The following is a 27,798-nucleotide window of genomic DNA, read 5'->3' as shown; positions in this document are numbered from 1 at the left end:
AAAGACTCACAAAGACTAGTAGAAACTTATTTTGGTAGGCAGTCAGGAAAGAAAGAGAAACATTTTAGATTTTCTGGGGAAGTACATGCCGATTGGGGAAAAATATATTCACTAGTGTAATATAAAATGGTGTTTTGAAAATCCAAAAAAAAATTGTTTCTACACATATAGAAGTAATTGATATAGGTCTCGATCTTCCCTCCCTGCAGGGCTGGTAGATGACAAATCCTGTGTTGGGTGAATCAGATTTTTCAGGTACACAGGGCACCTTTGTGTGACTGAAGTTCCAGAAGATGTTTAAGAGATGAAGGACCCATGATGTTCTAGATTATCAAAACAGTTGAAGGCAGGGTGTTCTCTCAAGTGGATGGAGGATTGAAAAAAGTGGACATAGTAAGTGACATTTGAACCATGACCCAAGGGAGGTTCTACAGAGTAAGGCCCTGAGGGAAGACATGACAGGTGCACCCAGGGGCCAGTGCGGCTGCTGGTGGAAGAGTCAGAGGAGGAGCAACAGAAACCACACTAAGGGCCCATGGATCCTGGTAAGATTTTTGAATTCATTGAATAATAAACCACTCAACACATAAGAGTAATGGCCAACACTTTCCTGCCAGCCCGTGTTCTAAATACTCCCCAAGGAGAAAGCTCACGGGATTCTCCCAATAATTCCTCTTCATGGATGTGGAGACAGAACTGGCTCAAGGTCTTTCTGTTGACAAAGAGAGGGACCTGAAGCTGAAGAGAGGCAGGAGGTCCATTTTTATACATTTGTTCCCCTAAGAACTGTGTGACAATGCTGCTCAAACAACACCTAGAGCCATAAACAGGGTCCCAGGAAAGTGAGGAACAGAGCAACTGCCTCATTCTGCAGGACTTGGATTTTTTTAAGCCTGCAAAAGGCGTACTTCATCAATCCTCAAGCCCTTCAAGCAGCGAGGAGATTAATTTACTAATTATAGCACCAGTGCAAATCAATGAAGACATTTTTAGAAAATGCATTGTTTAAGGTTTAAGCTATTGAGTGACATTAACTCAACAAGTCTTTAATGGGAGGGTCAGGGGTAAAGGGTGAATGTCAGAATCAGCTTCCCAGCAGGATTCGGTACTAGTTCCAGAGAGACCTGTTGTTAGAAATATTAACACGATGTAGCTTGTGGATATTCCTGCCTACCGCTTCCTCTGCAGGCTGGAATAAAGTATGGACCACAAGTATGGCAGAGAAAAAAATCACACCCAGAAACTTTGCCTTATGGGATCTTGGGTTTTAGCTGTTTCTGTCATTTGTTATTTAATATGGTTTTCAGAGAAGTTATGAAATCTTCAGGTGCGTCAGTTCTCTCACCAACAAAATGGAGAGGGTAAGACCTATTTTGAGGGATTTGGAGGAAATGTAAAGATGCTCAGTACAAAGACTACTGCAGGACCTGAAAGATGATATTCTCATCTCTCCCAGAAGTAGGAGTAGGACAGAAGTGACCCAAGACTGGGGATATATTCTGAGCATCTGGAACTAAGAAGTACTGATATTATAAGTTTAGGAAACCAACAACAAGAGAGATTATAGGTTCTAACATCAGAGATTCTAATTGTCAGGGTCAGTGGCCTAGACAAAATTGAGATGAGAGTCAGGAACCAGAATGAGAGCATCAAAGTGAGCTGAAAGCAGGGCAGGAGGGCAGCTCAGACCTGGACAAGAACATAGACCCCCAGGGATGAGAGATGAGGGCCCTGGGCTGACTTTAAAGCTTCTAAGACTCTGTGAATGTCTCACTGCCATTCACTGATTCATATGTTTTCTCTTTTTTAATTTGTTCTTTTTAGATATACATGACATTGAGTGTATTTGTACATATTATAAATATATGGAGTATAGCTTATTCTAATTAGGATCCCATTGTGTGGTCGTACATGATGTGGAGTTACAGTGGTTGTATATTCACATATGAACATAGAATTTATTCTACTGTCTTTCATATTCTTCTCCATGCTCCCTTTCCTTCATTTCCTTTTGTCTTTATTCAGCCATAAAGAAGAATTAAATTATGGCATTTGCAGGTAAATGGATGGAACTGAAGACTATCATTAAGACCAGATGTTTTCTCTCATATGTGGATGCTGACTCACAACAAGGGAGGGTGGAAAGTGGGAAGAATAGAAGTCCATTGGATTCATGGGTTTTAGATTTTTATTATTTTCTTTTTTTTCCAGTTATTTTTCCAAAGTCACTGAGCATCTACAATACGTCAGTGCTGTTCCAGCTACTGAGGTAGAGCAATGAGCAAAGTAGGCAGGGTCCCTACTCACAATGACCTCGTGTTTTCTAGGGAAATAGATGATGAGCCCACTATTAAACTAGTTTTGAAAAATATATATATTTATTATTTAAGTAACATGAAAATAAATGGGAAAGTGCTTAGGAAGTAAGTAGTAGTTACTTTAGATACATTGGTTCCGAGTAGTTCTTTTTTTCTTCTTGGGTTTTCTTTTGAATTTTTCAAATGTTGTAGAGAATAAAAGAATAGAATACATATATGAACAACTTGAACCATTCCAAACAAAGTTGTAGGCATCATGATAGCTCATCCCAAAATATGGTAGTACTGAGTTCATAAGGGCAAAATGCACTTTCTGTGCATCTCAGTGCCATTATCACGACCAAGATATAGCATTGATTCAATCATATCAGGTAATGGCTTTGTGGGCCAGATAGTCAATATTTTAGACTTTGTTAGACTGAATTAAAAATTGAGAATACTATAGGTACTTATAATGGCTATGTGATAGGACAATTCAGGATATTCAGCTTTTATTACTTAAAAAGATCACCAAAAATTTATATTGATTTAATGAAAATTGAGCACATTTATGTAATATATATCTACAAATGAGAATGATAGAATTTAGGGGGTAAGTGATAACATTTCACTTAATTAAGATTCAAAGTTTATGTTCACAATCATCAAGTCAATTGCAAATATTCATCTGTTAAAGCCAATCTGCAGGAAGGTCTTACATATTTCATATTTGAAAATGTCTTTTTAGAGCTAGGTATGCCAAATATTGATATCAACTCAAGAGCATCAACTCAAGAGCACATGATTGAGCATATTCATCATTTGGAAGACATTTACAGAATTTCATTAGATTCTTTTCTACATTTGCCTTTTAATATGTCATTACACATTAATCACTTTCAAGTGGAGCTTAGGTGGAGGCTCCTCAATTGTGCATTTGAACAGGTTTTGAAATATAGAAATTTCCTTTGCACATACATTGAGGTCTGAAAAACATTGCTTGAACTGCAGTTTGAGTTCAGAAAATACATTCTCAGTTTCTGTAGGAATAGAAATATTATATCTTCCTTTAATTTGGGTTAGCTGAGAAGTTATAGAGTGGGTTACTTGTGATTCAAACAGCATTAGTCATCATTAAAATAACTTTAACCACAGTATAACTTTTGGAACTCCCTAACACACCCTAAACATTTTTTTGGTACCAAGGATTGAACCCAGGGGTGCTAAACCCCAAATTATACCCCCAACCCCCTGTTTTATTTTTCATTTTGAGACAGGGTGTTGTTAAGTTGCTTAGGGCATGGCTAAGTTGTTGAAGCTGGCTTTGAACTTGTGATACTCCTGCATCAGCCTCCCAGGCTACTGGATTACAGGTGTGTGCCATCATACCTGGCACACCTCAGACTTTTATGTTGAAAATTTTTAAACATTATCAAGGACACTGGAAAAATCTGATTCCTAAATCCATTAAATGTTATATACTTGTGGTTGAGAGCAAATTTTCATGTTCAGAAAAAAATTAATCTTGCCTCTCCAAACAATTGCCATAAAACATTGAGCCACTGAATGTGATAGGACAATTCAGGATATTCAGCTTTTATTACTTAAAAAAGAATCACAGACCTGAAAATATAATAGTTAAGTCCACAAGTGCAAGTGAAGATTTCTGTTGACATTACTAGTTTAGTAATATATAAAAGGTTCCAACATTTTTCACAAAGTAACTATTTATGAATAACATAATAAATAGAGGTAGCCTTCAAATATCTTACACTTCAACAAGTTTCATAAATTTGTCCAAATAGACCTTTCTGTGCTTCATTGGTAACATTAGTAACAACAAATCTTAGTAGTTTCCACTTCAGGTCTTACTGAAATAGTTTTTTTTATTACTTCTTTGAAAATATTCTCCCCTGTGTTTTTCCATATGCTCTAAAGATAGATCCCTATTTCAACACTTAAAACCCAGCATGCCCAAATAATGGACTCACAAGCATCCTGAGTAACATTTACACACAAATCAAAGCCAAGGAAACCACCTCAAGTACTTTCTGACTTGTTTTTATATTTTTTAACTGACTGTTGATGTTGCTCCAAATATTCTCAACTCTTTTATCCACCATCCTCAGCAAAAGCAAATAACCTAATATTTGATTTTCTCTTGGTACTTTCCTTCAGCTGCTGTAATCAAACACAAATTAACTTATGAATCTTTATATATTCATTTTTTGAAATGCTAAAAAGACAAAACCACAAATTGGGCTAGTTGTAAAGGAAAGAGGTTTACTTTGGCTCATATTTCTGAAGTCCAATGTCAAAGGACTACATCAGGTGATGCCTTATTTGCAGCAGAATCCGAATAGTGCAAGGCCTTGTATGGCAAGAGTTAAGGAACCTGTGAGTGAGCATTATAGTCTCTCTCTTCTTATAAAACTACCAGTATTCAATTATGGGGATCCACCCCAATGACCTGATCTAATCGTCTCCCAAAGGCCTCACCTTGAAACATCATAATACCTCTGACAGGAATTAAATTCCAACATGTATTTCAGAGGGCACAAACAATATTCAAACCATAGCATCAATGTAACTGATTTTGTGGCAACAGCCTTCACTTGTCAAAAGCTCCTACCATGTGCTTTCTATATGGAGAAATTTAGGAAGCAAATGCCAAATAAAAACTGTAGGCTATGTACTAAGGAATTCTAGCAAAAATAATTATGTGAATTAAAGTCTTGTCAAAATCAGAAGTGGTCTCTGAAATGAAAGGCTGTGGTGCTCCTGTGGTTTGTAATACTAGAATCTGACTTCGGTTCTGAAGCCAGTGTGTTAAAGAAGTAGGGATTCTAGTAAGATCTAAAGAAACTCTGGCTGTATCTCAGACAGCAATAGGAAGATGCAATGTGAACAATCTACAAGATAAACAGCAGCCAGACAGAGAAGGGCATTTAAATCATCTGGGGATTGGAGAGGTCATGATCAAGTTTTCACTTAAAAGATATCCACTGATCATAAGTCAGGAGTAACATTTGTATGAGGATGACCAGTTAAGGAGCAAGTGCAATAACCCAGATAAGAGATGAAGGTGGCGCAGACCACCTTCACTGTAATGCTCAACCAATATGTGTCACATGCATGCATGAACAATGAGCAGTCTCTGTGCCCACCCTGACCAGTGAGTGTCCTTCTGGCAGACCCCAGCTCACCTGTTATAAGACTCATATGCATCTCGTTGGTGTCTTTTCCAGTGCTGACCCCACACTGACCTCCCCAGGCAGAAGGAACTGCAGCCTTCTCACTCTGGAGACACTACATGTCCTTGCCTTCATCCTGTGCCTACCATTAAACTTTACCCTTCATGAAGTCAAGGACCACATTCCCAGACCAGGCTCAGACACGGATGTATTAATATTCTTGATGAAGGATTCTTCTGTGACACTCATGAAGCAGAGGATATTTCAGCCTGTGAGTGAAGTTTCACAGAAATGGTGGAGAGTGGTGGAGAGAGCAATTATTTAGAAACCTCTTTCTTAATCTGGGTTCTCCCCGATTTTTAGTGTGATCTTGAGGATAAAATCTTTCCAGTGCTGAACCTCAGATTACTTCAATGTAAAAATAAATAAACTTTAATAAGAATTGAGTGATTTATTTGATTTAGGCATGGTAATATCAAAAATTCCCTCAGCGATATTTGGAAATAAATACAATTGTTTTTCCTTCATAATATAAAACAATGAATAAAGACAAAGAACTGTTCATTAACTTATGCATTGTCACACAGCCAGTAAGTGGTGGCAGTCTGGGTAAACCCAGGTAGTGTAGCAACAGAACTGTTATTCCTGACCATGTCACTAGAAAACTGTAGGAATGTTCTCTGAAGATCCCTTCCAATCTGGCACTCAATGTTGTCCTGATGCTGATGGTGGGAAAGCAGCCTGTGGGGAAATGGAGGCCAGCTGAGCAGGAAAGGAACAGAATTTGCACAGTTACGAATCCCGGTTCTTGTGGATAATCGCACTGCGGTAGGTGGCATTATTTAACATGCCATCCTATTGCTGATGTTGATAGCCGAGGGATGCACCAGAATAATACAGATATGTCCAAAACCCACTTTTGCTTTCAGACCATGGGGTTCTGCAGGGTTGCAGTGGACTTGGTGAAGAACCACGATAACCCACCAGAGACTGGCACGCCCTCAAAGACAAGCACGTTCACAGTGGCTGACACAACTATTAAACTGAATAATAAAATGAAGCAGGAAACACACACAGAAAAACTAAACTCCATGTGACTTTCACGTTAGGAATGCAAAGTACCTCCCGAAGTCTGTCAGACACTTCAAGCTGGTCCCAAAGATAAGGGATAATGTGGTGGTTGGTTTTTCATGATTTCTCATCTTCACTGTCAGCCTCAAACTTGATAAAATGGAATAATTCCAGGTTTATTAGTGTCAAGGCACATTTAGGGCTCCTGTGAGAGACAGGTAAAAGGCGGAGTGGGGCAAGGTGCTCTCAGAGGCCGCCAGCTACTAATTGCAGGTGTGGGGAATCCACAAGCCCCAGTGACAGGAGACAGGAAGCAGGGGTGATGAAGCTGGCCATTTTCCACCTTGCAGCCACCAGGTTGCTAAAAGCCACCTCACACACACCTGTCACATAAAGCTATTCTCAAACTCACCGGGATGATTTACTCCACAGGGGCTACATCACGGGGACTTCTGTGCACAAAGTAAAATGGCTTGTGCCTGAGGGCGCACCCTTTTCTTCTAACTTGTTGGCTTTCTGCGGGAATGGCAAAGCTTGTGTAGGCACACACTCGGTGGCAGAGTCAAAGAAACAGCCCTATTGAGGGAAGGGAGGAAAGAAATCATGTTTATAAGCGACTATTATGGTTTTAAGGGCTTATATTATTTCACTGAAATATCCCAACCCACTTCAGGATTTGAGCACATTATTCTCATCTTACAAATTAACCCCCAAGATTTAGAGATGGAAACAAATGGCTTGATCAACACCACAGGAAGGCGAGAATCTACTCCAGGTTGTCCAGCCTGGAAGCCTCTACTCCCTTCACCTCATGATGCCATTTCCCACTGAGATGTGCCAAAGGCTAGCTCTCTCATTCTCTTTGCATAGATCTACCTTGTCTGTGTTCTACTCAAACATTAATTATCCCCTAACTCAGGCTTACAAACCAGCGTTCATTCAGAGATGGGGCCTAAAGTATTAACACTTAATTCAGATGCACTTGTTGTACAGACTTCAAACTGTAAAAGCACAAGAAGAAAATATTGGAGTGGAGGGCATTCTGGTTAGAGGACAGAAAGACAGAGCGGTGAAGGACATAAAACTTCTGGGTAGGTAGGCCTGTCTTGTGGACTTTCCTGGTCCCATCCATCTTTGCCTCCCTTCGGCAAATTGCAGCTGTCTAAAGACAGCATCCTGTTGGATGAGGAATCAAGGTAGGTAACCTCCCCGAGTTCTTCCCCAAAATGCACAAACAAAAACCGGACCTTTCCTAGTAAATGCAGGAAAATTATTTTTTGGCAGAGCAGCTATTTCACCAGCCTCTCTTCCAATATTGAACGTACCTCCTTGTCTCTGTGACCCATGCACACACTGGGACTCAGGCACCGTTGTTTATCCTCAGGAGGAAGGGGATTGAAAGCAGAGAACGTCACCCTCGTCACCCTCGTGGCAACAGCAGGATAATGTTGACATTGGTTGAGGATCAAGACACTGTCCTTTTGGCACTCACCGACCCCTTCCTCTAAGGAGGAAGTTTCGATGTCCGCTGCGGGCAGGGGGAGGGCTACTTTGCTCAGGTTCCTTGACCCAGCACATTCCAGGGTTTTTGAAGAAGTGACTTTGATGAACAGCGTGCTGCTGGTTTGTCTGAACTCGACTCCTCATTAGGCTGTGAGTCCTCGGAGGGAATTGCTGTGAAGGCCTGTGCCCTCCCAGCTCCTGCCCCTAAGGCTCTTGGATCTCAGTTTTTCAGTGCGTATTTGAGTGTCGTCTTTGGTCTCCAGGAGGACAAGGATCAGATCCACCAAATGTGTCACTGTACCTGGAGCCTTACCAGCTGCAGAGAGTCTGGTGTAGGTGCGTATAAACATGGGTTGAGTGGATGTATGCAAGCATGAATGCACTTTCAGAAGATAGATTGTTACCCTTTTTTTTTCTCTTTAAAATGCGGAGAAAGAAGTTCATGAACCATGCTGAACACCCCCACATGTTGAATATTATGTCAAGCACTTAACATACATTATTTCACGGGGCTTAGTATGATCGTTCTCATATGAGGAAAAAGCAGCTCAGGGTAGTAGGGTAACTTTTCCAAGGCCACACAGCAAGCAAAAACCAGAGTTGTGAATCACATTCATGGACGCTTTATTCTAACAGTTAAAGGTTATTTCAGTTTAGTTTGCCTTTACCATGCCTAAAATTTTTGAAGTTCACAGAATAAGCCATTATGGGCTGGAAAAATATGGAAGAAGGAATGGATAATTGGATTTACATGGCTATTTGGGTGCAGGTGTGGGCTTATCAATAGAATGGAATGGAAAAAAATCACAAGCAGAGTTTAGAAGTTTCCATTAGTGAAGATTCTCAGTTGCTAGCAAAAGAATTTAAGTTTGTCCTTGTGGTTACCTAGAAAGATGAGGTCACAAATGAACCTTGTCAAAATAGATGCAATCCTTCTATGCACATCACAACATTCAGGCTACACACTCAACAAGTGTCCCACTTTGCAAGGCTTTCCGAGGAAGGTGATGAGGGGAAGAACATAGAGGATTAGCTCTTGTAGTTACACCATTGATATGGAGTCTGGGGCCTTTGAAGATATGCATCGCCACACCTATATGGACAGAAATCAGATACTAAATAAATAAACAAATAAATGGAGAGGATCAGATTCTTGAATCAGGCTAAGCCAATCACCAACATACACAGGAGAAAATTGTGACTCCCTAATCTCCTGGGATACAGGGGTTGTTTGTTTTAGGAAAAAAAGCAAGAAGAATAAACTTGTCCATCTAATTCTTCTAAAACCCCAAATCCCACAGTTTTCAGCTCGCCTCCGAGAGCTGTTGGGAAAAACGGGCTCTGTTCCCAGATGTCTGCAGCATGGTGGGAATGAAAGCCAGGACTCAGGAGTCGCGGGATGCCAGAGTCTTGTAGGTGTACTCTTAACATTGAATCCTCAGCAAAGATGAATGTGAGAATCTTGGCAAATGGCAGCCAGGTAAGAGTGAAGAGTCCCCAAATCAGAGAGTATTGATGGAGACCCTCACTTAGTCAGGGGCTTGCGAGAGCCTCCCCACAGGGATGGGGCTGGCTTATCAAGCAGTTCCCACATTAGCCACTGGAAGTGGAGACCTACACAGATGCAAAGGCATTGGCATTCTCAGTCAGTCACTTGGTTCTGAAGGGTAGGAAAGCAGGACCGTTCCATCCCAATGTTCTTGGAGGGCAAACGCCAGTCTACCATGTCTGGCAAAGCCAACTGTTTTTCAAAGCAGATTAAGGTCTTCTTGCCTGGTCCCTGCTTATCAGAGAGGCAGCTTTGCTTTGGCAGTCTCTAATCTTCTCCCAGCCACTGGTCTTTAAGGGGAAAGTGTGGCCAGGGCACCATAAACTTTTTGCAAACCAGACACTAGCTATTGCTATGGAAATTCTGGTAGTTTCTGGGGGCTTAAAGGCTGATCAACTTGCTGAAGCATGATGCAAATGGCTTCTGTCATGTTACAGCTTTTGTAGGGCATCGGGTTCCTATTCTCACAGCTATTTTTCGATGCAGAATCTCCTAGCCTGTGGCTTTATCTTAACAAATCCCCCAAGGAATTTCACATTTGAAATCTTTTATAGATTTACAATGATTTAATTTTCTCCTTTTCTCTCCCATTAGGTCCCAACACAAGCTACAGTCAGTTGGCCTGTCCTCCTCTCTGGATCTTCCTTTTGAAATCAGTCTGAACCTGCCGGCTTTGAATGTCAATTCTCATCTATGCTAATGGCACAACCTTGGGAAAATGGCTTTATTTCTCTGAGCCTCGGTTTCCCAGATGTCAAACTGAAATGATTATAATAGCAACATAAAGAGTTGTTGAGGACTAAAGGAGATCATCATTAGGAGATTCACTACAGAGTAGAGGCCTGTCATTCCTTGGTTTCTGCTTCCTTTGTCTTCTCCCTCCAAGATGTATGTGTCTATAAGAAAAAATATAATGAGATTCTACAATTCTCATCTCATTAACTCACACAAATTCTTCAATATCCAACTTAAAAGTTAGTTATTTCAGTATCTCTTTCCTTCTTCTCCCTGGGAAGCAAACACTGCTTATCCTATGCTTCAATTGCACCTTGTATCTCTTATAGTACTCTTTATGCTTCCTAATAACTACCATTCACAAAATCCTTTATTTAGCAAGTATTTATTAAGCCACTTATATCCCAGGACCAAAGACTCTACTAAGTGCCAGGGATACCATCAGAATAAGATGCTCCTAATCTAATGAAGCAACAATCTATTTCTCCTTATGGATCTGAAAAGAACTCATGAATTTTTGTAGCAATTGTTCAACACAATGCCTGGATTAAAAACATCTGAAGATTCATGGTGAAGAATGGTGTTGTTATACCACACTAGAGGCCCTAAGTAGTGTCGTTGTGAATCAAGGCCTGCATCTGTCCCCCTCCACTCTATCAGTGAATGTTGTAGGCTCCCCTCCTTCGTGTTCGTGGATGAGGGTGCAAAGGGAGAGGATGCAGGTGTAAGATGGCAGGAGACTCAAAAGGTACAAGGAAATATGACTACCTCTCCCCAGATAAGAATAGTATAAAACAAACTGTTGGGAATGTGCTATAGCTGCCTCCTCCTCCTCCTCAATAACTAACTAACTAACTGACTAACTAACTACATACATAAATAAATAAACTGAATAAAACTTACAATAAATAATTCAAACAGAAGAGTATAAGAGCCTTCAGTCTCTTCAACTGAACTATATAGATGTGGGTCCCAACAGTTATGGGCTGAATATTCTCCTCTCCAGATCCATGAATAGAAATAGTACCTGCAGTGTGATGATATACAAATGTGGTTCCCTGGGTTTATGATTAGGTTACAAGGGTGGGGCCCTCACGAATGGGATTTGTGCCCTCACAGAAGAAGTGTGAGGGAGGGGTATGTTTCTCTTGGCCATAAGAGGATGCACCAAGAAGGCAGCCCTCTACTCTCTGCAAGACAGGAACAGGACGCTTTCCAGACACTAGATCTGCCTATGACCTGATCTTGCCATTTCCATTTACCAGAACTATGCAAATTGCGTGTTTGTTATTTTTTTCTTAATAAGATATCCCATTATAGCAGTCAGATCTAAGATGCCCACCCCACCACTTATAACTGATGGACACAGGATCTGTGACCTGGGGCACATTGTTTAATTTCCCTGGATTTCTTTACTCATGTACAACCTGAGACTAATTATATCACCTCCCTCAAAAGGAGGCAAATTCCTTAATGTAATGTCTTATGCTAAGCAAGTGCTCAAAAATTCAGCTATTCATAAAATCTGTAAGCTTTTCATAAATGCAAAAATCACTGCACTACTAAACCCAGCTATTCTGTGTTGGACAGTACTCTACCACTGAGCTACACCCTCAGCTGTATTTTTCCTCTCTGAATACAGACACATACAAAGTCCTTCTCCACTAAAGAGCATGCTTCTTTTGATCTTGCCACAAGCCTCCACACAAACACCCCAAAGCAGGTACCAGACTTCAGCAGAAAGAAAGCCTGGAAGGAAAGAAAGAAGTCTTGGTTTTCCTTGGGTGTTATCTCCCTATGTGAAGTCGTTCATCTCACTCCACCTCTTAAGGCTTCAGCGTGTTCAGTGACAAATCAGAACTTGGGCATGTGAGGCAGAAAACAGGGGATTGCAAACCTCCTTTGTCACTTCCAGTTTTGAAGTGGGATCCATCTCTTCTGATCTTCCATCTGAGCTGTCCCCAGCCACTGTTGAGCCAATGGAGTGCCCTGAAGTGGTGACACACTGGGACTTCTGAGACTCAATCACAAAAGGCCTTGCAGCTATGGGGTGGGCCTCTTGGAACTCAGCCATCCTGCTGTGGAAAATCCAGGCAGCCCTGGGAAGAGGCCTACATGAAGAGGAATGGAGAACCCCACTAAGATCCCAGCCAAGTGGTAAACTCTTCAACAAGGGGTGAGACTCTTGGAAGCAGATGCTCTAGTACCAGCAGAGCCTCCCTAGCTGACACCATGTTGGGCAGGGAAGAGCTTTCCATCCCCAACCACCCCTGCCCCAAATGCATAGTCAAGAAGTTGTTCAAGCCACTTTGCTTTGAGGCGGTTTATACAGCAATACTATATCAGAATAAGAGGGTGATTTATGTTCCCTTCCCTCCACATCCTCCTCTTCTGTTCACTCCTGAGATCCCCTTAAGCTGGACTTCAGATCTGACCTTTCAAAGAGATCATCAGGGATTACTTTAGGCTCACATTCTTAATCCCTATCAACAGTAGTTCATCAACAAATATGCTTTGAGCACCTACTGTATTGTGAAACACAAGGCACAGTCTTAGTGCCTATTATGTAGGAGCTACAGACCAGCTCCTGAGCTCTAGGAACCCAGAGTTTCAAAATGGAAGAGGAGAAATACAGATATGACAGAGAGGTGGATGCTGTGTGGGGAGGTTCCAGGATGCTGGGGGACACAGAGAAGAGACTTGAGCTCAGTAGAATGGGAGCAGGAGCAGGAAGCCTCTTGGTGAGTGGGAGGCACTTTCTCCCAGAGGCTGTTTGCACAGAATGAGCATGAATCAGCTGGGAAAGGACGAGGAGGAGCACCTCCTCCAGGCGCAGAGGGAGTAGACTGATCTTCCTTTAGCTTCTCTACCGCAGGCTCTCCTGGTATTCCAGCCTAGGTCCTGTCTTTGTCCTCTATTAATTCTCCTCCCCCCACAGAGATGTCCATGGTCCTGTCTTGGGGGCACCCTGACCCTCTCCTCTGGACTGTACTCAAGCTTCCTTAGCCATTTCTGCAACTCCAAACTTGTCTCAAAGGCAGCTACCAATTCAACTTTGTTGGGCATTGAAAGCAAGATTTCTTTGATCCCTTAAGATAACCCAACAGTGTGACATAGTTTTCCTACAGCTCAGCAATTTTTAATTTCCTCTCTTGTTCATGGAGCCACCATGGTATCAGTTGTGCAAGCAAGCGGCCTGTATCTCTGATTCCACAGTGCCATCCGCTGCTCTGCTCCCGCCCTTCCACAGCAGCCGGAGCTCCCTTCTCCTAGTCAGCAGCTCTCCTGTTTTCTCCCTCTGCTAGGCATTAATCCCCCCTCCAGCAGCCCATCTCAATCCCTCGCTATTCAGAGTCACTCATGGACCATTAAAGTCCCTGACAAAAAGCACCCTCCCCTGCCCAGCATGTAGCATCCCCAATCCACTGCTGCCAAACTCTGAAAAGCTGCAGAGCTTCCCCAACACTTGCTCACTGTGGCATTCAAGGATTCTTGCCCCTTTCCCCTCTTTCTTCTTAAGTAACTACTTTGCTTTCTTGTCACAGAATCGAAGAGGGCGTCGGTAGAGAGGAATTGTTAGACACTGGCAGGAAAGAAAGTGGCTTGTAGCATTGCCAGTCATTCCTGTGTGATCATGAACAAGTTACTTAAACTCACTGAATCATGGCGTTTTAAAAATCTAAAACAGGGGTCGCCAAACCATGGTCCATGAGCTACTCTACCTGCTGCAGGTTTGCTGGGGCAGCTTTATCAAAACATAGCCACATGCACTCCTTTACACATCATCTGTGGCTGCTTTCACACTTGACAGCAGGGCTGAGTAGCTGTGACAGGGAGTTTCTGTCCACACAATCTAAAACAGTGATTATCTGGCTTTGGCCAAAAAAGTTTTCCAATTCCTGATCTACAGAATGATTCCCGATATTTCTATGAGCCCTACCATTTCATGATGGTAACTACACTTGCAATATTAAAAAAAAAAAATCCTATATATACAAACACCAGAGGGAAATTCAGCTCTTTAATCCTTTATGCATCACCACTTATGTTCTAAGGGTGTTAGGTGGTCACTTCTTTTTGAGTCTGCTTCTTTGTTTTTACAAATGCTTCTAGCACCTGTTTGGGGGAATTGTTCTGGGGTTTATAGGCAAAATACTGGCAAAACCATCTAATCTTATCCTCATCACCTTACAGGTATTCATTCAATGTCCTATGTCCTTCTCTGAATCTTCTTGGTTGTCTAATTGCAATCTCTATGTAGAGAAGAGACACAATGTCTTCCTAAGTTAACGGGTCTTGAAATGAACTTCCACTGCTTCATGAATATTCCATGGCCAATCTTAGCTTTGACGTCTACCTAAACACATTTCACATCTTTGCGTCTGTCCTCCCTCCTCCCTTTCCATTGCTCTGTCTTTCCATGCAGGAAGTAGGCAAACTCAATAACTAAGGGCTCTATGAGGGGTGAGAAAAGTAGTTGAATGAGGGCCACAGTTGGTACATCTCAGGATCCTCCACCGTGGTAGGCTGAGGCTGGGCTTCCCCAGGACTGCTCACAGCCAATGTGTGCGTGCAGTAGGGACTCTAGTCCCAACTTCTGGAATGTGGAATTCCTCTGATAAGACTCCCCACTGGCCTTGGCGAATTGCTCACAGACCAGCGCTGCCATCTGAGACTCTCCAATCTTCTTGGTTCCTCTCTTCAGAGGTGCCAAGCCTGCACCACAGACCAAGGACTTCAGGTCCACCTTGCTTGCTTTTCTTTACCCTTTGTAAGTGTTTCCACCAGTAAATCTCTTGGTACTGGCTTGATTTATAGTGTTCAGGTGACCTGAACTAACCAATCAATGGGCTGAGAAAACAAGTGGCAAGGTGGATAGTGGTGACTGCCCAGGACACTGGCTGTTTGCTAAGAGTGGCATGTGTGCCCAGGCAGTCCCTGGCTCCAGCTTATTGCTGAATAGTTCATTTCTGGTGACTTAGGACCATGTCCTGGTAGAGGAGGACCATTAACAAATATGATGTTTGGGGTATTAGAATGAGAAAGAGTACACAACCAAAATGCTGGTTTTGACTAAGTTGTGTGGATGTCATATTAAGGGATAATAAAAAACTACTAATAAGCTATTAACAGGTAAATGTAGAGCCAGAGGAGCTCTGTGGTTGCTTTTGAAGAGGCTCCTGATTCCTGCACAAGCAAGACCAGACCCAGCACTTTATAGTCCCAGTCCAGACTCCATTAACACTCAAAACTCTGCCAAAAGAGGTTTACTAAGCTGAGCTCAGAACCCTGGATGCAAAAGCCTCAGCTCCTAAACTGTGGAAGGGCACATGTAGGTGGACTTCCCATGGAGGGGAGGTTCGGAAGTGTACCCTCTCAGAGTTCTGGTGCCTGCCATTTCCTGGCAAGTGCTGCTACTTCTATTGTGCTGGCTGCTGCTGCAGAGACCATCTCTTCACAAAGCAAATAGCCCCATCGCCTGCCCCTGCTATCAGACCAATGTAGATGTAAATCAACTGGGATGTTGAGTCTGATAATGGGAAGGAAAAGAGGGTATACCAAAGAGACCACAGAAGTAGCCAACAAAGATCACAGGAGTCAGTTGGACATTCCTAGGATTGGATTTAAAGCAAGTATCATCAGAGGGTAACAACCTATGGCTAAAGAGGTAAGATTTTCAGAGGGCATAATCTCAAGGCTTGATTTTCAAAGGGCATAATCTCAAGGCAAGAAACCCAGGGGTTAACACAAACACTGCTAAGCTGGCCTAAACTAAATGAGTAGAAATTTCTGCATTGTCTTAGCAGATGGTGCAAGAAAAAATAAACAGGCAGGGGTAAGTGGACATGCTGATTCAACACAGTGTGCAGGGCCACAAGATCCTCCAGAGAATTGTATTTCACAGAGGGGTCAGGAGTCCACCATTCACCATGCCCCAGGGGTGCACTGCTAGGAGCTTCAAAAAGATGTTCCTTGGTTGCCCTCCTCGTAGGAGGGGAGGTGACCTCTGAGCTGGGTGTGCTAATATCATGGGGATTAGGAGGCCTTGAAATGAGGCAAGGGATAACATTTCCCCCCAGAAGCCAGAAGGATGTGATTAGCATAATGACTATGTTATTTTAAAGGGGCAATCAAGGGGGATTTAGTCTGCAGTCATGGGGAAACTCAATAGAATATGACAGCCATGGGGTAAAAGTAGATTGGCAGCCAACAAGCATGATATTGACACCCAGAAGCAAATAACAGCAAAAGAAAAACAAGACTGAACAGCAGGAGATGGAGGAGGCTGTGTGAATAGGAAGCCAGGATCCTGTGGGGTGAGGTGGTACATACCTCTAATCCCAGTTACTCCACAGGTTGAGGCAAGAGGATGGCAAGTTGCAGGCCAGCCTCAGCAACTTCCTGAGACCCTGTCTCAAAAGAAAAAAAATATATTAAAAAATGGGGAATTAGCTCAGTTATAGAGAATCCCTGAGTTTGATCCCCAGTACTGGAAAAAAAGAAAGAGAGAGAGAGAGAGAGGAAGGGAGGAAGGAAGAAAGAAAGAAACCCTGACCCTTTGCTCAGGCTAGACTTGTGCCCTTTTAGGTGCATGGACTAAAGAGGCAGCTGAGTCCCTAGGAGGAAGAACACTGCCAGGCTACAGCAGGTTCACACTCTAACAAATGCTCCAGCCCTCCATACAAGGGACCTGGTCACTTATACAGAGCTTGTGTACTGGGGCAGGGGGACGATAGACAGTTCCAGGACTGTTGTACACAGGTCTGAATGGCCCCAGTCAGAGTGAGGACTTGGGAGCAATGCAGACCAGCAGATCCATGTATCTCTGGGATGAGCTTTGATGGCCCTGGAGTCCCCTGCCCATGTCTGCCTCCAGGAACTCCAACTTCAGGAAGTATAGGTGACTGATCAGCCACCTAGGTGCAGCCACTGTGGACGCTGAGAACATGTTTCCTGTAGGCTGATCCCAGTCAACAAGAGCCTGATGAGGACATGATCTTCACTGTGCGCCTCCTGTGGGACTCTGATCACAAACATCTTCAGCTCAGGGAGCCCCACAGCAAGGAGACTCTCTCACACCACAGCCCTGTGACTTGAGGCCCACCCTACTCAGTCCTTCCTCCCCACTCCTCTCCCAGACATAGGCATCACTGTGGTCTAGCATTCTACCTACCCCTGAGCCCTCCTCCCCCCCTCTACAGATTCCCTCAACAAAGACCTTGCACATTCAACTGTGCCTTGTCATCTGTGTTTCCTGGGACTCAAACTGTCACACTGAACAAGAAAATGAATGGAGATTGCTATCCTTTATTGCCATTGATTCAACAAATATTCAATAGCGCAAGTACTAGGCTAAGGCTACAAAGTCAAGTAAGTTAGTGTCCTAGTCCTTTCAGGAATAAAGTTAACTAAGAAAGTACTGTCTGATGTATTTTGAGCAAGGTGCACGTATCCTTACAGTAGCAGAGACTTGGCAGACACACTCCACACTCTCCAGAATGTGGAGATATAGCCTGGTGTGTATTTGTCCTGAATAAGTTGAAGCTGGACATTTCCTGAAGGAGTATTAAGAAGACAAATCACAAATTTAGGGACTTGGCAATATTCTAAATACAAATATTCAAACTGAATTTAACCACATTAAGACATGGGTTAGAATTAACAAAGATTTGTTGGGTAAATTGCCTCTGGTCTCTAGAGATTTTCGTCACGATAAGCTAAGGATTTTAACTCTGAAAAAAATCAGTGTAACAAGTCTATTAAAGATTTGTGACTATCACCCAAATAACCAAACATAAACATGGAGTTGTCCAGCTGAGATGTGAAGAGAGAAATGATCCGTAATAAATTTGCCAAGGAGTACATTGTAGATAATTATGATTGTGCATGAGAACTCCTCATCACAGCAAAGTGAACCCATAAATGTATTAAAAATGTTACAAGGGGTGAGGATATAGTTCAGTTGGTAGAGTGCTTGCCTCACATGCACAAGGCCCTGGATTCAATTCCCAGCACCACACACACACACACACCTACACACACACCTACACACAAAGTTATAAACTTCATGAAAATAAGTCCATTTCATGAGAAGACCATTATGCAAAGCTCATGGCAAGGCAGGTTCAGGGGTCAAAAATAAGTCTACAGGAGACTTGGAAGATGGTGAAAGGGAGCTGAGCAGTGACTCCCCATCTGCTCACAGCACAGAAAGAAAGCAGTGAAGGGAAAGAGCAAAAGATAGGTGGGTGCAGAATACAATGAATGCTCTGAGACTCAATATTACAAAGGGTGAGACCTGAGGGATTTGAAGATAAATTACCAGAGTAGAAAATAAGCACAGAGTCCCTCGAACCTGAACCCAGACCAGGATGAGGAAGGCAGAGGGACAATAGAGAGAACAAAGGAGGGCGAGTGGAAAATCTTATAAGTTCCTCCACTTAAAAACATTTGGAAAGGCAGATAAAATTTAAAATGGGATGGAAACAAAAGAGTACTTAAAACAGATAAAGCAACTTAAAACCAAATTGTGAAAATAAACCTGAGTTGGGGATCCACAGCCATCTTGGGGACCCCTCCGCCAACCATTTATCCCCTTAGATCAGCACAGTGTCTTCTCATGCCATAAGAGCTGCAAATAAGACCAGAAGAAAGTGTCTTGAAATAAGACCTCTTAAGAATCCTCACAGAAGTAAATTCTAGACCACGACTAGGTGATGTGTTTCTGGGAGGGGAAGTGTGCCTAGCAGCATGTAGCCTCCACAACACAGGCAAGGTCAGAAAGTTCTGTGCAGCGTCCAGTGACCCAGATAGTGATGGATCAGCAAAGCAACTTTTACCCCAAGCAGAGGAAAGCAGATCCATTGGGCTACACCAGCTGACATCAGCAGAAGGTATCATGGAAAACTGGAAACTGTCCTCTCTCCATCACAGGACTGCACCAGAGAGAAGCTGCCTGAATATCCAATGACCTAATGATCCAGTCCCTGGATAGGGGCAGCTGCAGGAAAAGGCTGCTAGGAGACTTTTCCTGAATACCCCAGCAACTTAAACAGAAGATATCTGCAAACAAAGCCAGAGGGAGGTTGGTTAAGGTGAAAAATTCCCTGATCCAATGAAACAGGAACTGGCTACTCCCAACCTCAATGGTGAGCACAACTGGCAAGTGAAAGGCTTTGTCTGCACTAAGTGGACCTTGCATCAGTCTTGTCAACAGAGAGAATCAACACCTGCTGTTCAAAACCTGGGGACATGGAGCCCTCAGCCAAAAAGTAATCCCCATAAATCAGCACAAGTTTATACTATGATATGAGAAACTGTGGAGAACGGTTTAAGAGTTTTTATTTCTAATAAGATTGAATGTACAAGGACTGGTCCTGAAATAATTATAACAAACAGGGTTCAGTGATAACTCTCAAAGTGGTGTTGGGATCAGTAGAGGTCATACATTGACTTAAAAGTATCTGTATCTGGATATTTGTTCAACACAGAGCTCCTAAGAGAAAGTAGTCCCTTACTTAAAAGAAGAAGTGAGAATACCAATAGATGGGTAGAAATAAAACAACAAGAAAAAGCAAGGGAAGAAACTATCCCCTAAAGCCCATGAGCCTTCAACAACTGACTTCATCAACACCACAGTCAAGGAAACGTTAGAGAAGGAATTTGGAAAGTTCGGCGTGGGAATGTTCTATGAGCTAAAAAATGTAAGGAGTGAAATCAGAGAGAATACTTACCCAGCACTATTAAGCCTCCAAGTTGAAGACAAATAAAAGCCTTCTATGATAAATAGAAGTTAAAAGAATTCATACCTGAAAGCCTGCACTATAGAACATACTCAGTGAAATATTTCATGAAGAAGAAATGAAAAATAAAAATAAAAGTCATCTTAGAAATGAAGTACAGTAGAAGAATAGTCAATGAAAGTAGAATCAAGTCAGACTAAAACATTAGAAATGAATCAAAATATAATAAATCTCAAGAATAACATTGAATGTAAATGGTCTAAACTCTTCAATGAAAAGATATAGGTTGGAAGATGGAATTTAAAAACAAGATCCAATAATATGCAGTCTGTAAGAGACTCATGTCACATACAAAAGCATCCACAGACTGAGGGTGAAGGGATGGAAAAAATATATATATCATTCAAATGGAACTTGCAAAGAAGCAGGGGTAGCTGTTCTTATATTGGAAGAAGTGAACTTCAAGCAAAAATTAATCAGAAAAAGCAAAAAAGGTCACTTTGAAATGCTTAGGGCATCATACAACAACAAGATATAATAATCGTAAATATTTATGGCCCTCAAAATGGTGTATCAATATACATAAAACAAAGCCTTCTCAATATTAAGAATCAAATAAACTGCAATGGAACAATACTGGGGACATTAAACCACTGCTGTCACCACGAGATAGTTTATCCAGATATAAACTAAGTAAAGATTCTAGAGAATTTATATATATATATATATATATATATATATATATATATATATATATAGTAATGTGGACCTAACAAACATTTATAGAATATTTTATTCATCAATGACTGAATTCACTTTTTTCTCAGCAGCACATTTTCTAAAATAACCATGCTTTAGTTCACAAAGCAAAAAATAGTAAATACTAAAAAAAAAAAAAAAATGAAATAATACGTTGCATTCCATCAGGTCATAATGGAATGAAATTAGAAATCAATGATAAAAAATAGAAACCATTCTAAAACCCAGAGATGAAGTAATACACTTTTGAATAATGGCTCAATAGCAGAAGAAATTAGGGGAGAAATTAAAAAAAAAATACTTAGAGGTAAATAGCTTGGGAACTGCTTCCAGGACTCAGCCTCCCTAGTAACAAAGTCCCCAGTGCCAGCCATGATCCCCTTCTTCTCACAGTCCCAATCCCTACATCATCATAGACCAGTATATGATTTTCCCATCCTTGAAAAAAACAGTATTCTTGACAATACTGGAATCATGGAAATTTAAAATTTTTCTATCAGACTGATTGGTGTGTAGATTGGCTGTCTTGTTGGGGGTTTGAGATCCACTTCCCTGATTAGCAGAAAGCTTGAATATTTCTTTCTGTTTTCTTACTAATAATTCAGGTGTCTCCTCTGTTAGTTTTTCTATTAACTTTTTGAAACAATTTCTTGTGAATTTGTAAGAGATCTTTATAATTTCAGGAAACCAACCATTGGATAGTTGTCAATTTCCTCTCTCAGTCTTTTTTAAACTGAAATTTTGATTTTAAAGTAGAAAAATTCCTTTGTGGTTTGCATTCCTGGAGTTCTTTAAAATAGATCTTTGTTTTACATTGAGATCTTAAAGGTTTCCTCTTGCATTTTCTCCTAAAAACACTCGTGTCTAGAACCTTTAAACATGTCTGATATTGATTTTTATTTATTCTTTGAGATAGGGAAGTAATAATCTTCCTCTTGATGCCAACACAATCTATTAACTATGACATTTTTTATCATATAACCTTGACAAGCACAAAATACAATTGTAGAACAATATAAGTGTTGCAACATATCAAAATCTCTGGGATATTATAAATTCAGTTCTAAGAGAAAAGTTCATAGCATTAAGCTCATACATTAAAATAATAGAAATTTACCAAATAAATAATCTAAAGTTGTATCTCAAGGACCTAGAAAAAGAAGAATAAACCAACACCAAAATCAGTAGAACAGGACACATCAATAAGTGAGAGCTGAAATCAATGAAATTGAGAATAAAAAAATATGAAAGATCAATAAATAATAATAATAATAATAATAATAATAAACCCTTAGTCACACTAACCAGAAGAAAAGAGAAACGCCCAAATTAACAAAATTTGAGATGACAAAAAAAAAGATCACCACAGACATTAGTGAAATTAACAGGATAATCAGAATCTATTTTTAAAAATCTATATACAAGCCAGAAGGCTGAGGATTGTGAGTTCAAAGCCAGCCTCAGCAACTTACCAAGGCCCTAAGCAACTCAGCAAGACCCTGCATCTAAATAAAATATACTTTAAAAAATCACTGGGGATGTGACTCAGTGGTTAAGTGCCCCTGGGTTTAATCCCCAGTAGAAAAAAAATATATACATCAATAAACTAGAAAATATTGAAGATATTAAAAAATTCCTAGAGACATATGACCCGCACAAATTGAAATATCAGGTTACACAAAATTTAAGCAGCTCTATATCAAGTAATGCAATTTTGCTGTGCAAAACTTTCCAACAAAGGAAAGCCCAGGACTCATGGATTCTCAGCTGAGTTCTATGAGACCTTTAAAGAAGAATTAATACCAATCCTCCTCAAATTATTCCCATGAAATAGAAAAGGAGGAAATACAGCCAAACTCATTCTCCAAAGCCAGTATCATCCTGACACCAAAACCAAAGACATATCAAGGAAAGAAAACTTCAGACCAAGATCCCTAAAAAGCATAGATCAAAAATTCTTAATGAAATATTGGCAAACCACTTGAAAAACATATTATAAAGATAGTGCACCATGATTAGGTGGGTTTCATCCCAGGGATGCAAGGTTGGTTAACATATAAAAATCAATAAATGCAATTCACCACATAGGCTTAAGGACAAAAATCACATGATTTTCTCAAGAGATGCTTAAAAAACATTTAACAAAGTACAGCACCCATTCATGTTTAAGACACTAGAAAAACTAGGGATAGAAGGAACTTACTTGAACATTGTAAAGACTGTATGTGACACACCCAAAGCCAGGATCATACTGAATGGAGAAAAACCTTTTCTATTTCATGGGAATAATCTGAGGAGGATTGGTATTAATTCTTCTTTAAAGGCCTGATAGAACTCAGCTGAGAATCCATCAGTCCTGCAGGGGCTTTCCTTTGTTGGAAGGTTTTTCACAGCTGCTTTGATTTTATTACTTGATATTGAGCTGTTTAGATTTTGAATGCATTTCTTCTGAAAACAGGAACAAGACGAGGATGCCCACTTTCACCATTCATATTTAACAAAGTCCTTGAAATGAGCCAGAGCAATCAAACCAAGAGAAGGAAAATAACAAATACAAATAGGAAAAGAAGAGCTCAAATTATCTCTGTTTGCTGATGACATGATCCTATAGATGATTCCTCCCCCCCAAAAAATGCCACCAGTATACTTCTAGAATTCATAAACAAATTCAGCAAAGTAGCAGGATATGAAATTAACACTCATAAATCAATCACATTCCTATATTCCAAAGAAGAATATGCTGAAAAAGAAATTAGGAAAACTATTAAACTCACAAGAGCCTAAAAAAAGGGAAATGAAACAAAAGAAAAATAAAAAGATAAATAAAATGCTTGGAATTAATTTTACAAAAGAGGTGAAGGACTCTACCATAAATATTATAGAAGACTAAATAAAGTAATTGAAGAAGACCTTAGAAGATTGAAGACCTCAAGTGTTCTTAGATAGGAAGAATTAATATTGTCAAAATGGTCATATTACTAATAGTGCTTTACAGATTAAACTCAATCCCCATGAAAATTCCAATGACATTCTTCAAAGAACTAGAAAATGTAGTTCTAAAATTTATTTGAAAAAAAAATAGGAGACATAGAATAGCCAAAGCAATCCTTAATGAAGAAAAGAAAGCAGGAGGCATCTAAATATCAGACCACAAATTATACTACAGAGTTCTAGTAATAGAAAGAGCATAGTACTGTCAACAAAACAGACATGAAGACCAGTGGAATAGACCAGAAGACACAGAGAGACAAACACACATAAATGCAGTCATTGGATACTAGGCAAAGTTTTTAAAAATATATGTTGGAGAAAAGACAGCCTTTTAAAAAAGTGTTTCTGGGAAAACTGGAAATCTATATGTAGAAGAATGAAATTTAGCCCTCTCTCTCTACACAAAAAAGTCAACTCAATGTAGATCGAAGACCTAGGAATTAGAACAGAAATCCTGCAGCTGCTAGAAGAAATTGTAGACCCAACTCTCCAACATGCATGTATGTGCAGAAAACAACCTCCTTAATAAGACTTCTAAAGCATAAGAAGTAAAATTTTTAAAAATCAATAAGTGAGATGTCCTCACAGCAAAGAAAACAATCAAGAGCATGAAGAGAGCCTACACAGAATAGTAAATTTTTGCCACTTGCTCCTCACTTAGGACATTAATCTCCAGAATGTACAAAAAAACTCAAAATAGTTAATTTGAAAATAATCTAACCAATAAATGGGCAAAAGAACAAAGCAGATATTTTTCAAAAGAAGAAATATGAAAGGTCAACAAATATATGAAAAATGTGGGGCTGGGGTTGTGACTCAGTGATAGAGCACTTGGCTAGCATGCATTAGTCACTGGGTTCAATCCCCAGCACCACTTAAAAAAGTAGGAAATAAAGGTATTGTTCCATCCACAACTGAAAATATTACAAAAAAGTGTGTCACATCTCTAGCAATTACACACACACACACACACACACACACAATACGTTAAGATTTCACCTCTCTCCAGTCACAATGATGATTATCAAGGATACAAATAATAAGAAGTGTTAGCAAAGATGTGGGGAAAGGGCACACTCATATATGGTTGTTGGAACTGCATATTAGTGCAAATGCTCTGGAAAATATTTCAAGTTTCCTCAAGAAACCAGGAATGGGACCACCATATGAACCAGCTATCCCACTCCTCAATATATATCCAGCACATTTTAAATCAGCATACTGAAGCCACATCAATGTTTATAGCAGCACAACTTGCAATAGCCAAGCTGTAGAATCTACCTAGGTGCTCTTCAATAGATGAACAGATAAAGAAAATGTGGTTTATAAACACAATGGAATAGTATTCCACTCTAAAGAAGAATAAAATTATGCCATTTGCCTATAAATAGATGAAACTGGAGTCTATCATGCTAAGTGAAATAAGCCAATTCCGAAAAACAAAGATCACATGCTTTCTCTGATATGGGGGAGCTAATGCAAAATAAGAGGAGAGCAGAAAGAATAGAAAAAAGAGAGAGGGAATTTCATAAAAATAGAGGAAAGAGCAGTAGAGTAGATGAAAGGAGGAGCAAAAAGGGATGAGAAAAGGGAAGAACATGAAATGAACCTGACCGAATGTTCCATGAATGTGGCATGGTGTGTCCCACCACCAGGGGTATCCACTGGACACTAATTAAAAAAAAAAAAGAGGCAAACTGTGAATGGATTGAAGAGAGATTGGTAAAATGGTGGGAGGGTGTTAGAGTCTGTAAACAAGTCTGGATGGCGCCTGGCATTTTGCCAGAGGGAGTGGTTTGTGAAGTAACGCCAGCAGCCATTAAGTGTGGAGATTCCTTATTGGTTGACTGTTGTATCTAGTTTATGTTAATTAAGATAAGCTGTGTGGAATGTATATATACCCCTCCTGTCCTACAATAAATGGCTCCTACTCCTGCTGTATCAATCTACACAAGTTGCTTGTCACCCCCCGGTTATCTTGCTGCAGCCGGACTGCGGCAGGAGGGGTGCAGGGGGACAAGGAGAAAGCTATGGGGTCTGAACCAAAGCAGGTTGTGTTCCATGACTGGGCGACTATGTGAAGGTCTATCCTGGTGCTGTATATAACTAAAAGGAATAAATAATAAAATTACAAGTCTAGAGCTGGAAGTAGGTTGTTGGCTTCCTCACAGGTTTCCAGCATAAGTACTGAGTTACTGGCAGACAACTCTCTGGGATAATCACAGAGAACAGCACTGGTGAAGGGCTCATGTGCTTTCAGCATCTCACACGTACCCCTGTGCCTAGGCCTCAATCCACTGTGAGAGAGGACGTTCACAGGCACCACCCCTGGTTTAGACACAGAGGGCCCACTGAGTGAAGAACACTGAAGCAAAGGCACATCATTAGTGGAAGAAGAGACAATGAGGCCCAGCCATACCCTCCTGGACCTTCTTTGCACCCCATGCCACATATGTATATTGTCCCCAGGAAAAGCCCCAATAGTTTATATTTATAATCACTATTTTGATGACTTTAGTCATAATTCTCCATGCTGATCAGCAGAAAGAGAAGGAACTTCCTGTTATGGGTGTAAAGATCTATTTTTATTACATGAACTAGTTTAATAACTTAGAAGTGCCCTTTGTGAATTGGTGATTCTTATTTTAAGCAATACCCCTTAGCAGGCAAAAAGTATGATTCCTGTTAGGTGTTGACCCAAAAGGTGCTACAGAAATATGACCAAAGCCCCTGCAATCTGAAGAGGGGTGCTATTACCTCCTGTCTCCTGGAAGCTGATTCGGGACTGCTCTGTTTACTCTGAGCCCCTGCGCTCCGCCAGCTGCCAGCACCAGGTGGGGCGCTCAAGCCCACTGCTTCAAGAACTCCAGCTGGGCTCAGCTGGGCTCCATCTCCCCCTTCAGGCTGCTGCAGGGTTTCCATGCTGAATTCCTATTGGAAAGCTGTGATCTCAGGTTTGCACATTAGAGGATCTCCATGACTCCTGCTGTGCAATGCCAAGGCCTTGTCCCAAGCCAATGGAAGCTGAAGCCAGCTGCTTACCCGACAGGAGGGAGATGGCCTGAGATATAGGAACCTGAAAATAAACCATCCATCTTCCCAGGGCACAGTGCACAGCCACACTGACTCCCTGCTCCTGCAGTTGTCCCAACCCCTGGTGAGAAAGGGTACAGAAAACAGAATGAAAATCTGGGAGCTACTCTTTGCACTGATGGAATCTCATGGAAATGGTACCACAAAGTAGCTTCTGTTTTCCCCAGTCTTCCAGACTGATGAAGTTTGCTATTTAGTTTCCAAAGGAAACACGTTGGGAAAACAAGTTGTTCCAATTTTAAACCAAAGTAAAACTTTTGACTCCTGTGAAATGCCTTCAAAGAGCAAAGGCAATTTGTAGTGATTAAGATGCACACTTCACATCATGGGCGTTGGGACAAAAGCAAAGGTGGCTTTCAGCTAATAACAATAATGACAATATAGTAATTATAATGACAAAAGCTGAACTGTGGAACAATTACGTTCCTGGGCACTGCCTGATGATGTCTATAGCTGACACTGTTGGATCTTCCCCACAACATAAGAAGTTAGGTACTGAGAGTACCTCCACCAGACACAGCACCAAGTAGCACAGAAAGGTCAAACTGACCCAGGCACACAGCCAGGATTCAGCAAAGCCAGAAGAAGCAAGATCACTGGCTTGCATCCCCCTGTTTTAGTCACAAGGCAACAAAAGACAAAACACCAGTACCAGGGAGCACCCTTCAAAGATTGTATTCTGGTCTCTCAAGCAGTATATGATTCTTTTCCACTGACTTAGTCCATTTTTAGTCACCGCATCTCAATACCTGAGGCTGGCACTTTATGAGTAAGGAAGGTTCATGGTGATTCTGGCTCATGATTTTGGTGACGGGAAGGGGTTCAGCAACATGCCACTGGGCTTCTAGAAAGCACCTCCCAGC

This window comes from Marmota flaviventris, chromosome 7, assembly GCF_047511675.1.
Source record: "Marmota flaviventris isolate mMarFla1 chromosome 7, mMarFla1.hap1, whole genome shotgun sequence".
In the NCBI taxonomy this organism is placed as follows: Eukaryota; Metazoa; Chordata; class Mammalia; order Rodentia; family Sciuridae; genus Marmota; species Marmota flaviventris.
The sequence above is the reverse complement of the archived record's forward strand: the minus strand, read 5'-3'. Positions refer to the sequence as shown.